This window comes from Saccopteryx bilineata, chromosome 1 (assembly GCF_036850765.1).
Source record: "Saccopteryx bilineata isolate mSacBil1 chromosome 1, mSacBil1_pri_phased_curated, whole genome shotgun sequence".
Classification (NCBI taxonomy): Eukaryota; Metazoa; Chordata; class Mammalia; order Chiroptera; family Emballonuridae; genus Saccopteryx; species Saccopteryx bilineata.
In genome coordinates this window covers 88,040,344-88,053,738 of record NC_089490.1, presented here as the reverse complement: position 1 = coordinate 88,053,738, position 13,395 = coordinate 88,040,344, and the positions used below count along the sequence as shown (strand labels likewise).

Below are 13,395 nucleotides of genomic sequence, written 5' to 3'. Positions count from 1 at the left end.
CTTAACAAACATGTACTGAACCTGCTTTGCCTAAGAATGACACTATGAGGCCAACTAGATTGGGAGTAGCCAGCTAGGAGGTGGGGATAAGGTAGAAGGGCTTTTACTATTCTGTGCAAGCCATCACAGTGGATGACCTGAAAAGGGACCCTGACATAAAGGAGCAGAAGCAGGAGCTATTTAGGATGGCCAGGATCTGCAGACTATTTGTATGAGTCACTGGGGCTGGGCTGGGGCTGGGGCTGGGCAAAGGAAGCAGGAAGGGCCTGAGTCAGGATATCCATTTTGGAATATTTGGTATTAGTATTACTTTTAGAAAGGAGAGTTTAATTTATATATATATAAATTAAACATATATACATATATATAAATATATAAATTATATATACATATATTTACATATATTAATATATTACATATATTATATATTATATATATATATGAGTTTTGACTCATTTATGGGGTTAACTGTATCCTTTCTCCTTCCAAGAACATGTCTAAGGCTACATACCAAGAAAAAAAGAAGTGAGGAAAGCAAAATAAGACTAACCCAAACAGGGTTCACACCCAAACACACATTGCAGAACTCTGCTTATGTCCCTTCATTTGGTTCTGAGCCTCTGTGAGGCTAAATATAAAAGATAAATACACCTGACCTGTGGTGGTGCAGTGGATAAATCATCGACCTGGAACGCTGAGGCTGCCAGTTCAAAACCATGGGCTTGCCCAGTCAAGGCCCATACGACAAGCAACCAATGAACAACTGAAGTGAAGCAACTATGAGGTGATACTCCTCACTCCCTCTCCTTGTAAAATCAATAGATAAAATCTTTAAAAAAAGATAAATACAATTAATAACATGATTTACAATATCCACATGATAAAAACAAACCAGTGACCAAGAGTTCACTGTGCCTGAAATAAGACGAGACAAATTTCTCTTGAGGAGACAAGGTTCTCCCAGAGGAGCCAGAGTAGGATGCCACTGATGAGGCCTGAACACCGTCCCACAGTGAACACACAACAGCTGTGCAAACTCAGTGCAGACCAATGAACGCATGGCAGTATGCCAATCTGATATGCACAAGCTGTTTACAAGGGGCGAAAACAAGGGGATTGAGTTACCTGATCCTGGATTGCTGGTTTAACGCAAAGATAAAATCCAGAGTCTAGAAAGGAATGGATTGATTTTGTTTACAAATGGTCCTCCATCATTACTGTTTTCAAAATACAACTAGTAAGGAACAGAAAAGGGCCTGACCTGTGGTGGTGCAGTGGATAAAGTGTGGACCTGGAATGCTGAGGCTGCTGGTTCAAAACCCTGGACTTGCCTGGTCTCAAGGCACAAATGAGAGTTGATGCTTCTTTCTCCTTCCCCTGCTCTCTCTCTCTCTCTCTCTCTCACTCACTCCTCTCTCTCTCCTCTTAAAAATGATTAAATAAAATCTTTTTAAAAAGGGGGGGGCTGGCTGGTTGGCTCAGTGGTAGAGCGTAGGCCTGGCGTTCAGGAGTCCAGGGTTCGATTCCCGGCCAGGGCACACAGGAGAAGCGCCCATCTGCTTCTCCACCCCTCCCCCTCTCCTTCCTCTCTGTCTCTCTCTTCCCCTCCCGCAGCCAAGGCTCCATTGGAGCAAAGTCGGCCCGGGCGCTGAGGATGGCTCTATGGCCTCTGCCTCAGGCTCTAGAATGGCTCTGGTTGCAACAGAGCAATGCCCTGGATGGGCAGAGCATCGCCCCCTGGTGGGCATGCCGGGTAGATCCCGGTCGGGCGCATAAGGGAGTCTGTCTGACTGCCTCCCCGTTTCCAACTTCAGAAAAATACAAAAAAAAAAAAAAGGAACAGAAAAGCATCTAGGATTTTTCTCAAAAACCTGAAGGGCAGCTGTTCCCTGCTGCCAGGTAAAACCCGAGGCATGGCCTAACCATGATAAGGGTTAGGAGGACACGAGGAGGAGCAGAATAGGGAGGCAAGCGCACCAGAGAGGAGCTGAGTGAGGCAGCTTTAGTCAGAAGGGTGCTCTGACATTCATCTGCCCTACCAGACCGGAAGCTTTGTGACAGTAGAGACTGTGTCCTGCTCCTGTGCGCTCAGCTCCAATGCAGGGCCTGGCGCAGAGAAGGTTCCGTTTCACATTGGTCAGATGAGAGCATAAGCAGAACAGGCCCCAGTTAGGACAGCACAGTTTCACTTTCAAAGGCTGCCTACCTTGCCAATTGAAGCAATAATACACCCTCTTTGACATGAGCGCACATTCTGATCTTTTATGCTGTCATTGACTGTTACAAAACCACCAGGCCCAGATGATGGGGCATTTGGGCCAGAGGGTCAGTTAATATGAGCTTGTGGCATGAGCGTAGCCCCATGTCCTCGGGGCAGGAGCCTGGGCACAGAGCCTTTGGGTCATGAAGGACCCCACCCTCTGCTTCTCTACCACCAGCTGCCAGAGAGACGCCCCTCAGAATGGGAACCGGCTGGCCAGAGGCACCTGGCAGCTCTTGGTCCTGCTCCTGTGTGGGCCAGGGCTGGTGAAATTCTATACGCCCCACCTGGGACTCCAGGAGGCCATGGCAAATATGGCCTCCCACAGCCTTTCAGTCTATATGTTGGGTCTCTGCATCTTGTGGTGCAGCAGTCTGCAGCTGGGTGCTGTGTGCAACACTATCCTGGCCCAGAAACTGTGCACCATGGAGGTGCTGCTACATGTCCAACAGGCCCTGTGGCAGCCACTGATCATCACATGGGCCCAGGTCCTTCAGCTGCTCACCACCCTGAGCCACGGTGCACGTCACAGCATCCTGAAGCTCTTGCGGTGGGAAGCTGGCCTAGCCCTGTTCTCTGTGGCCCACTGGGCCTACTACAGCCTGGTCAGCTTCCGCCATGAGAACAGCAAGGGCTTGGAGCAGTTGCTGCGGGCTGTGCTGCAGCAGGTGGCTGTGTCTCTGCTGGTGCGCTGCCTAGACAAGCTGTGGGTAGCCCTGGGACAAGTGGCCCAGGCCATGCAGCACAGTCGTCTTCAACCCCTGGAATGGGCCAGGCTATTCTGGGTAGCCTCCAAAGACCTGGATGCAGTTACCATCATCCTTCCAGCCACCACTGTTCCTTTTAGCCAGCGCTTCCCTGGCCCTGACCCAGCCACCCTGAGCAGGCTCACACCAGCCTCCATCAACCTGTGCCTCGTGGTGGGAAATAAGCATGCCAGCAAGGAAAAGGGAGGCTGTGGCTTTGGGGCCACTAAAGTGCCCATTAGCACCAGGTTCCAGAGGAACAGGACAAACAAGATGGCCTTCAGGTCTTCATCCAAGCAGGCACTTGCACAACAAGTCCAAGCCACCTGTGTTCTCATAATTCTTCTGTATATCTATGCTGCGTCTCTCTTCATGCAAATCTTAAAATAAATGATCAAGTGTGAACCATCCTCTGGTATGTCCCTCGCTTACTTTGTCAGTGAGAGATTGAATAGCATCGGATCTGTCCCCTAGGCATTTACTGGGCTAGGTGCAAGGGTGGGTGGTATGCAATATGCAAGTCACATGCATGCCAGGGGCTGGGCTAGGGGACCTGGTTTCAGCTCAGTCATTACCATGTGTCCTTGGGGAGGTCCCTTCACCCTTCACAGCTTTAGTTTCCTTTTCTGTAAGTATAAATAATTAGGCCTGACCTGTGCTGGTGGTGTGAATAAAGCATTGACCTGGAATGTTGAGGTTGCCATTTCAAAACCCCAGGCTTGCCCAGTCAAGGCACATATAAGAAGCAACTACTATGAGCTAATGCTCACCTTTCTGGGTTTATGTCTTCCTTCTTTTTTTTTTTTTTTTTTTTTGTCCTTTTTGACATCCATTCTTTCTTTCCTTTTCCTAGCATTTTAATTTATTTTGCTATCTAGACTTTTCTACTATTGGTTTTGTTCTTTTTCCCCCCCTTAATTCTTTCTCTGAGGATTCCAAATACACTTTATTTTAAAGATAAAGTCTTTTTTCTTTCTCCGACTTCATATCATCTGCAGCGACTTCATCTTCTGCTTGTTGTGAGTGCTGAATTTGTTGCCCATGGGATTTCAACAAGGCTTTTGAAATTTCAGTTTCAAGCCTCGTTTGGAAGCAGGTTTTATTTTTCCTTCCCTCTTTTTCTCTCCCTGTGTGCTTACCCACTCTGTTTAGGAAAGTTGCTGTTACCTCTACCAGGCTTCTGGGCACACAATCCAGAAACAGATCTTAGGGTTCCTTCCCATGGCCACACTGGGGACCCCGAAGCCTCCATTGAGGAGCCAGCAGGAGGCTTCCTTCAGCATTCGGTGGGCAAGCTCAACCTCTGTCCTCCCTCCCTGCGACCACCACTTTCTCTAAGCCAGAGTCCCAGGCAGGGACCCCTGCCATTTCATTTTTTGTTTCCTTTCCCAGTGGTGGAGTACCACCCTTGTTGCTGGCTTCAGACAGAAGCCTGGCTCGGGTTCTGTCTCTTGTGGAGTGTATTCCTTTATTACCGTACACAAGCCAAGGCTTCGCTGCCTGCTGGGACCCAGAGCCCAAGGCCTTTGGCTTCAGTCCTCTCCCATTGCTCTGTGCATGGCGCAGAAGTTTCTGCTGAATTGTGGTCATGATTGTTATCAATTTCTGCACAAATACTCCAAAGCTTAGAGGCTCAAAACAACATCCATTTTATTATGTCATGGTGTTGTTGTACTTCAGGAATTTGGGCAGAAACTCGGCTGAGTGATTCTTCTTTTCCTTGTGACATTGACTGGGGTTACTTGGTATATTCAGCTGGTATGTGGGTCAGTCTGGAGGGTACATAGGGCAGTCAGTGGTGGTGATGGTTTGAAGGTTGGGCTCTTCTGGGACCCTTGTCTTGCATATGAACATGAGGTTTTTGGTGATCTCATCCTAGTCAGACTTTCAACATGATGGTGAGGGCTGAGAGTGTTTCAAGAGATGGAAAGTGAAAGGTGATATTTTCTTGAAGGCCTGGGCTAGGAAAATGTACAATGTTATTTTATTGATCAACCAATCACAAGCCTGTCCATGTTCAATAAAGGAGAGTCAAAGAATTTGTGACCATATTTCCTCAGCCTCCCTTGTTTATTTTTTCCCCTGGACAGTAAGATCCTTTAGGGTAGAGACCCTGTGCTACGTGAATGTTGGCTCTTCAGTGGCCTGGCACACAGTGTCACATATATATTGACCAAATATCTAGATGAATCTGTAATATAAACATTTAGAGCTAAGTGCTGGCTTAATTTACTGTGTTCATTTCCTTGAGAAATGGATGGGATTGCTTGGTCAAACGATACATTCTTTAGTGAATAGAAACACATTGCCAAACAGTTCTCCAGAAAGGTACCTATGGCAAATCTTTTTTTTTCCTTTAGAATTATTTTATTAAATCATAAATGTACAACAGCTTCTTAACTCTACACACGCACTTAAATTTTTTAAAGGAAAAACATTATGTCTTATTACACCATAATCCTGGCTAATAGCTTTTCAAAACTTTGAGAAAAATCTTTAAAAAGGTTTCACATGTCACCTGAAACTAACAAATTTAACATTATCAAAGAAGGAATGCTTCTACACTCTTACAAAGACCACTAGAAATAAACAACAATTAAAAGGCTAAGAAAATGTCTTAAAGGCATTTTTTTTTTTACAGTCCTTCCTCCACAGTAAGGTAATGTTATTAAATAATCCAATCCATTCACAAAATGGCTCTCTGCATCGGCTCTGGTGTCTTCTGCCTATCACTGCATACTTATGCATGACTGAGATAAGAGTTTCCTTAACATTGTTATTTCGATAACCTGAAACTGTTCTCTTACCTCTGGGCTCTCATCCTCTCCTATTTATTGTATACAGTGAAACCCATGGCAAATAGGAAGAAGCTCAGTATCGGCTTCTCCCTCCATAACCCCCACTTCCTCCACTTCCTCCAGGACCATAGTTGCCTCCACCATATGGTCCCCCCATGTTCCTGCTACCACCAAAATTTCCACTCTTCATTGGACCATAGTTAGAAGGTTGCTGGTTATAATTTTCAAAATCATTATAATTTCCACTCCCATTAATTTCCTCCAGGTCCTCCTCCATACCCATTATAGCCATCTCCAAATCCATGACCACTTCCATAGCCACCAGATCCTCCTCTAAAGTTACTTCCCAGTCCTGGTCCAAAATTTCCACCACCACCACCACGAGAATCTCCAAACCCAAAGTTGCCTTCTCTTCCACTTCTAGAACTTTGAACTTCCTGCATTTCTTGCCTAGACAAAGCCTTTCTTACTTCAGCATTGTGGCCATTGATTGTATGGTATTTCTGCAACACAATCTTATCCACAGGATCATGGTCATCAAAAGTAACAAATCTGAAGCCTCTTTTTTTTTCCAGACTGCCTATCAGTAATTATCTCAATTGTATCAATTTTTCCATATTCCTCGAAGTAATTTCTAAAATTATGTTCCTCAGTATCTTCTTTAATCTCACCAACAAAAAGCTTCTTCACAGTTACATGAGATCCCGGCTTTCCAGATTCCTCTCTTGCAACAGCCCGTTTTGGCTCAACCACTCTCCCATCAATTGAATGAGGTCTTGCTGCCATGGCGGCATCAACCTTAGCCATGGATGAAAAAGTTACAAAACCAAAACCTCTTGATCTTTTGCTTGCAGAATCTCTCATTACCACGCAGTCTGTAAGTTTCCCCCCTTGCTCGTAGTAGTTCCTCAAACTTTCTTCTACGGAACTGTTCCTTTTCTCTCTCCATCGCGGACTCAGTCGCTTCATCCCGATTTCCCGCAGCCGAGCGAGATGAGAGAGGTCTCCGCGGTCGGACGCGAACCAGGCTCGTCCTGGCGCTGTAGTGAGAACTGCCGCCGCTGGAGAAACAACAACGCTGGGAGAACCTCCGCACAGCGAGCTGGCGCTGCTGCTACCCCTATGGCAAATCTTTTTTTTTTTTTTTTGCATTTTTCTGAAGCTGGAAACAGGGAGAGACAGTCAGACAGACTCCCGCATGCGCCCGACCGGGATCCACCCGGCACGCCCACCATGGGGCTACGCTCTGCCTACCAGGAGGCGAAGCTCTGCCCATCCCGGGCATCGCCATGTTGCGACCAGAGCCACTCTAGCGCCTGAGGCAGAGGCCACAGAGCCATCCCCAGCGCCCGGGCCATCTTTGCTCCAATGGAGCCTTGGCTGCGGGAGGGGAAGAGAGAGACAGAGAGGAAGGCGCGGCGGAGGGGTGGAGAAGCAAATGGGCGCTTCTCCTATGTGCCCTGGCCGGGAATCGAACCCGGGTTCTCCGCACGCTAGGCCGACGCTCTACCGCTGAGCCAACCGGCCAGGGCTCCCCTATGGCAAATCTTTAAGTTTGTAATTATGCTGTGACTTATCCACTCAAATACAATGAATATATTTCCCCTCTGCCCTATGCAACTCCCCACTCAGAAAAGACCTGAACACCTTCTATACCAAAGCAGCCTCAAGGGGGCAGCAGAGGAGTAAAGGCGATATGCCGCTAGCCCTGAGCTAGGAACTCGAATTACCCCGCAGAAAAGAGCGAGGTATAGGCAGCTCTGGGGTTGCAAAGGCTTGACCTACAAAGAACAGCCTGACTTCCTCCTTTGGCCTTGCCGCTAAGGCAGAACGCAAAACGCAAATACAGACGGTAGAGGAGGGGGATGTTTCTATAATCTGCAGTGATAGCTATAAAGCAGAGGTTCATGGAGGAACCTGGAAAACTTACCAGGATTCTATAACTCCATTGCTAAGAAAATGCCTACATGCCTTGTGCGTACCTACCTTGAAAACCAACAGTGATGGGAAGGCTAATAACATTTACTAAAACCCTATCAGGCACTATTCATTAAGCCAGTGGTTCTCAAACTTTTTGAAGTTGGAGCGCATTTAAAATCCTACAAATAATTTATTGATTTTTTTTTTTTTTTTTCAGAGAGAGAGAGGGATAGACAGGAACGGAGAGAGATGAGAAGCATCAATCATTAGTTTTTCATTGCGCGTTGCAACACCTTAGTTGTTCAACACCGATTGATTGCTTTCTCATATGTGCCTTGACCATGGGCCTTCAGCAGACCGAGTAACCCCTTGCTGGAGCTAGCAACCTTGGGTTCAAGCTGGTGGGCTTTTTGCTCAAACCAGATGAGCCCGTGCTCAATCTGGCGACCTCGGGGTCTCGAACCTGGGTCCTCTGCATCCCAGTCCAACACTCTATCCACTGCACCACTGCCTGGTCAGGCTAAAATCCTACAAATAATTGTAGGCATACTATATACAAATTTTTGACAAATACGTTATAATAATTAAGTCAAATATTAAATAAAAATATAAAAAACCCAATCGTGCTTTTATGGTAATTAAACTAAATAAATATGACAAAATTAAATTTATTCTGACATTAAAAAACATTTTTATGTTACGTTTTTTGAGTTATGCTTTTTAGAATTCGTAAAAAAGAGGGGTTAAAAATTTTTAAAAAAGACAAAAAGTTATCTTTTTATATATATATATAGATAGATAGATAGATACATTCTTAGGAAGATTTAGTAAATTCGGCAGGTCCTGGCGCGAATATGTTAAGTTTTTTTGTTTGTTTTGTTTTGTATTTTTCTGAAATTGGAAACGGGGAGGCAGTCAGACAGACTCCCTCCCGCATGTGCCAGACCGGGATCTACCCGGCATGCCCACCAGGGGGCAATGCTCTGCCCATTTGGGGCATCGCTCTGCCGCAATCAGAGCCATTCTAGCGCCTGAGGCAGAGGCCACAGAGCCATCTTCAGTGCCCGGGCAAACTTTGCTCCAGTGGAGCCTCGGCTGCGGGAGGGGAAGAGAGAGACAGAGAGGAAAGAGAGGGGGAAGGGTGAAGAGGCAGATGGGCGCTTCTCCTGTGTGCCCTGGCCGGGAATCGAACCCAGGACTCCTGCACGCCAGGCCGACACTCTACCACTTAGCCAACCGGCCAGGGCGAATATGTTAAATTTTTTCATTCTTGCGTTTATGAGAAACATGAGCCTGATGTGTCCTAGCGATTTCTTCAATGTTTGGGCATGTATTTGAAAGGCAAACTCTTATTTCCTCAACAATACATTGAAGAATTCTTCTCTTTTTACTCTTAATTGTGTTGAGCGTAAGAAATCCTAATTCACATAAATAGGATGTTGAAAATTGTAGTAAAATGTGCAAAGCTCTTTTTTTTTGGTTTTTTGTTTGTTTGTTTGTTTGTTTGTTTGTTTGTTTTTTATTCATTTTAGAAAGAAGAGAGAGAGAGAAAGGGGGAGGAGCAGGAAGCATCAACTCCCATATGTGCCTTGACCAGGCAAGCCCAGGGTTTCGAACAGGCGACCTCAGCATTTCCAGGTCGACACTTTATCCACTGCGCCACCACAGGTCAGGCCAAAATGTGCAAAGCTTTTTAAGATATTGCCATATATTCTTCTTTTTATAGAAATCCAAAGGCTTCAAGAGACAATTCCTTACGTTTAATATGTTTAATCATCATCCACAATCAGTGGATATAGCTGCCAGTTCTTCTTCTTCTGTTAATGTTAAACCAAAATAAATCACTTGAAGCTTCCATGAATGGGTATTTAATCCAATCGTATTGTTCAGTGTTAAGTGATGGAAAATGCTATAAATTAAATTCTGCCCGTCAGCCTTCAAGTCCTATTTTATTTACACTTAACTTTTGCTCACTTCCAGAATCGGATTCTTTAATATTACACTTCTTTTTGAGAAATCTATCCATTTTATTTGGGTGTATTTATCTAAAAATAATATAATGATGTGTTAATAACAAATATAATAATGATGTATTAACAAAAAGACCGTAATAAAATGGTATAATAGAGTAACTATATTTATTTTTTTTATCTGGGCACACATGTGAACCAGCACAGCTAGTAATTCCAGGTCCAAAGTGGGAACGGTGTGGAATTAAGAAAATACAGGGTCAGAAGGGCCCTATAATTGCTGCTGGCAAAAACAAAGTGTGCCCCACAACCGCATCTTGCTTTGTTTGTAGGGCAAAGTGGGCCATGAGCAAATCAAAGAGATCTTTGATCATGTTTCCAAGGCAACCCAAGAATTTTATCAAGTGCAGAAAACCCCCACCATACATATCATCTAACTTTATACCAAACAAAGGATAGAAGAAACTTGCCTCCAGTCTTTCTGGGGAACATGGGGGGTAGTGTAAACAATCCAGCACCACAGCTTACCAGCCTTTTACAACCTAATCAGGCAAGTGAGGTGGGAGGTTGGGCAGACTGTCAGTTTATAGCCAACTCCCCACACCTCTGTCCCCCAAAAGTCTGAACTCCAAAAACCCTATCGGTTTTATGGTCCCCAACAGGTACATATTTCTCTGGAATACCATAGGGCACACCTGGAAATCTTTCAGGGCTCACACTTTGAGAACCACTGCATTAAGCTCATTTTGTGCATTCTCTCATTTAATCCTGACAATAATCCTGCTAGCTACTATTTCTTTCTTTTTTCCTTCCTTCCTTTCTTCTTTTTTCTTCTCTCTCTCTCTCTCTCTCTCTCTCTTTCCCTTCTTTCTTTTGAGAGAGGGGGAGGGAGAGAGAAAAGCATTAACTCACTGTTCCACTTAGTTGTGCACCCGTTGATTGCTTCTCATATGTATCATGACCAGGGCTTGAACCAGGGACCTCAGAAACAAGCTGGTGACCCCGGGGTGATCAGGCCAGAGACCTCAGTGCTCTGGGAAGATGATTTATCCACTGTGTCACCAGGTAGGGCTTTTTTTTTTTTTTTTCAAATGAGGAAACAGTGACTGTGAGGGGAAGCCCAGACTTTTATCCAAGAATTTCTGAGTTTGAAGCTCAGGTTCCTAAACACCACCCTTACTGAGATTTAATTTACTAGTGTGATCAAATTTTAGTGCTGGAAGATTAGAGACAGTTTCTAAATTCTTCAGTCCTTATATCCCCATGCCCAGCACAAAGCCTGTGTGTAATGGACTTCAAATAAATATTTATTGAATGAATAAATGAATATTAGTCACTGATGATCCAAATATTAATTACTCACTGATTTGTCCATCACATTTGCACACTTTTTTTCTCCTAATTTATAATTTAAAACATTAAGTATAACATATATAGTAGCCTGACCAGGCAGTGGCGCAGTGGACAGAGCATTGAACTGGAATGCAGAGGACCCAGATTCAAAACCCCAAGGTGGCTGGGGGCTCTACTGTAGCCACCCCCCCTTCAAGACATATATGAGAAAGCAATCAATGAACAACTAAGGAGCTGCAATGAAGAATTGATGCTTCTCATCTTTTTCCTTTCCTGTCTGTTTCTATCTGTCCCTCTCTCTGTCAGAAAAATAAACAAATAAACAAATATATATATAAACATATATAGTAAAAACCATCCTTTTTATGAACAGTTCTGCAAGCTTTGACAAACATATATAGTTAATTGTATAACCATCACCATAAATAGTATATATAAATGGTTCCATTATCCCCCTAATTTTTTTTTTTTTTTTTAGAGAGAGAGGGAGAAAGAGAGATGAGAAGCATCAACTTGTAGTTGTGGCACCTTAGTAGCTCATTGATTGATTTCTCATATGTGCCTTGACAGAGGGTGAGGGGTGGGGGGGTGTCTCCAGCCAAGCCAGTAGCCCCTTGCTCAAGCCAGTGACCTTGGGCTCAAGCCAGTGACCTTGGGCTTCAAGCCAGCAACCATGGGGTCATGTCTATGATACCACACTCTAGCCGGTGACCCAGTGCTCCACAAGCTGGTTAGTGTGCACTCAAGCCAGATGAGCCAATGCTCAAGTCAGTGACTTCAGGGTTTGGAACCTGGGTCCTTAGCGTTCCAGGCCAATGGTCTTTCCACTGCACCACTGCCTGGTCAGGCAAACCCCTTAAATTTCACATGTTCCTTAGTAGTAAATTCTGCACCCTCCCCTGCCACACCATCCCCACTCCCAGTCTCTGCCAACCACTGATCTGTTTTCTCTCCCTATAGTTCTTCTTTTGTAAGAATGTCATATAAAGGCTAATCATACAGTCTAGTCTTTTGAGTCTGGCTTCTTTCACTGAATATAATGCATTGGATGTTTATCCATGTTGTTGAGTGCATTAGCTATTTGTTCCTTTTAATTCCTGAGTAATATTCTACCATATGGCTGTTCCACAGTTTGTCTGTTCATTTCCCAATTAAGGGACATTTTGGGTTGTTTCCAGGTTTTGGCTATTGTAAATAAAACTGCTATAAACACTGCTATACAGAGTTTCTTGTGAACCTAACTTTTCATTTCTCTAGGGTAAATACCTAGGCAAGAGATTGCAGAGTCATATGGTAAATATACTGCTCACAAAACTTAGGGAATATTTTATCGCTTCATATTCATTTTTAAATATCCCCTAATTTTTTTGAGTAGTATATATAGTTAACTTTATAAGAAACTGCTAAACTCTTTTCCTAAGTGGTTGCAACATTTTATATTTTCACCAGCAATGCACAAGAGTTCCAGTTATTTTAAATTCTCATTAGCAGTTGGTATTGTCAAATTAAAAAAAAAAGTCATTTTAATTAGGTGTGTGAAAGTATCTCATTCTGGTTTTAATTTGCATTTCCTAATGACCAATGATGTTGAGCATCTTTTCATGTGCTGAGTTGACATCTGCTTATTTTCTTTGGTGACGTGTGCCTGTTGAAATCTTTTGCACACTTTTTTTTTTAAAGTGGGTTAGTTTCTGATCATTGACTTTTAGAGTTCTTTGTACATTTGGGATACAAATCCTTTATCAGGTATATACTTTGCCAGTATTTTCTCATATATTGCCTTTTTATTAATTCTTTCAACAATGTTTTTCAATGAGTGTTGTTCATTTTGATGAAGTCCAATTTATCCTGGGTTGTTATTTTTTTGTGGATCATGCACTTGGTTAGCATCTAAGAACCCTTTGCCCAACCCAAAGTCACAAAAATTTTCTATGTTTTTTTCTAGAAGTTATATATATATGGTCTACCAGAAAGTTCTGTCCGTTTTTGGAATAAAACAAAATACAAATTTTTCTTACCGTCAATAAACTTTATTAAATAATATAATTGCCATTATTATTAATGATTTCTTGCCAGTGTGAGGGCAATTTGTATATCCCATTTTTGAAAAACGCTTTATCTTTTGATGCGAAAAATTGAACCAGTGCTTGTTTGATATCTTCTTCATTTTTGAATTTTTTGCCCTTCAAAAAATTTTCTAAGGACAAAAACAAGTGATAGTCGGAGGGTGCTAAGTCCGGGGAGTATGGTGGATGCGACAGACATGCTTCTGTAGCATTTCTTCCTTGGTGAAATTTGTAAAAATTACAGTGGCGTAAATGAACTTTATCAGTAGCCATGGGTACACT

General features: G+C 43.6%; 1 pseudogene; it reads right to left on the bottom strand.

Moving 5' to 3' along the window:
- Positions 1-5,722: 5,722 nt before the first annotated feature.
- Positions 5,723-6,825, bottom strand: LOC136319941 (heterogeneous nuclear ribonucleoproteins A2/B1 pseudogene; annotated as a pseudogene).
- Positions 6,826-13,395: the final 6,570 nt, after the last annotated feature.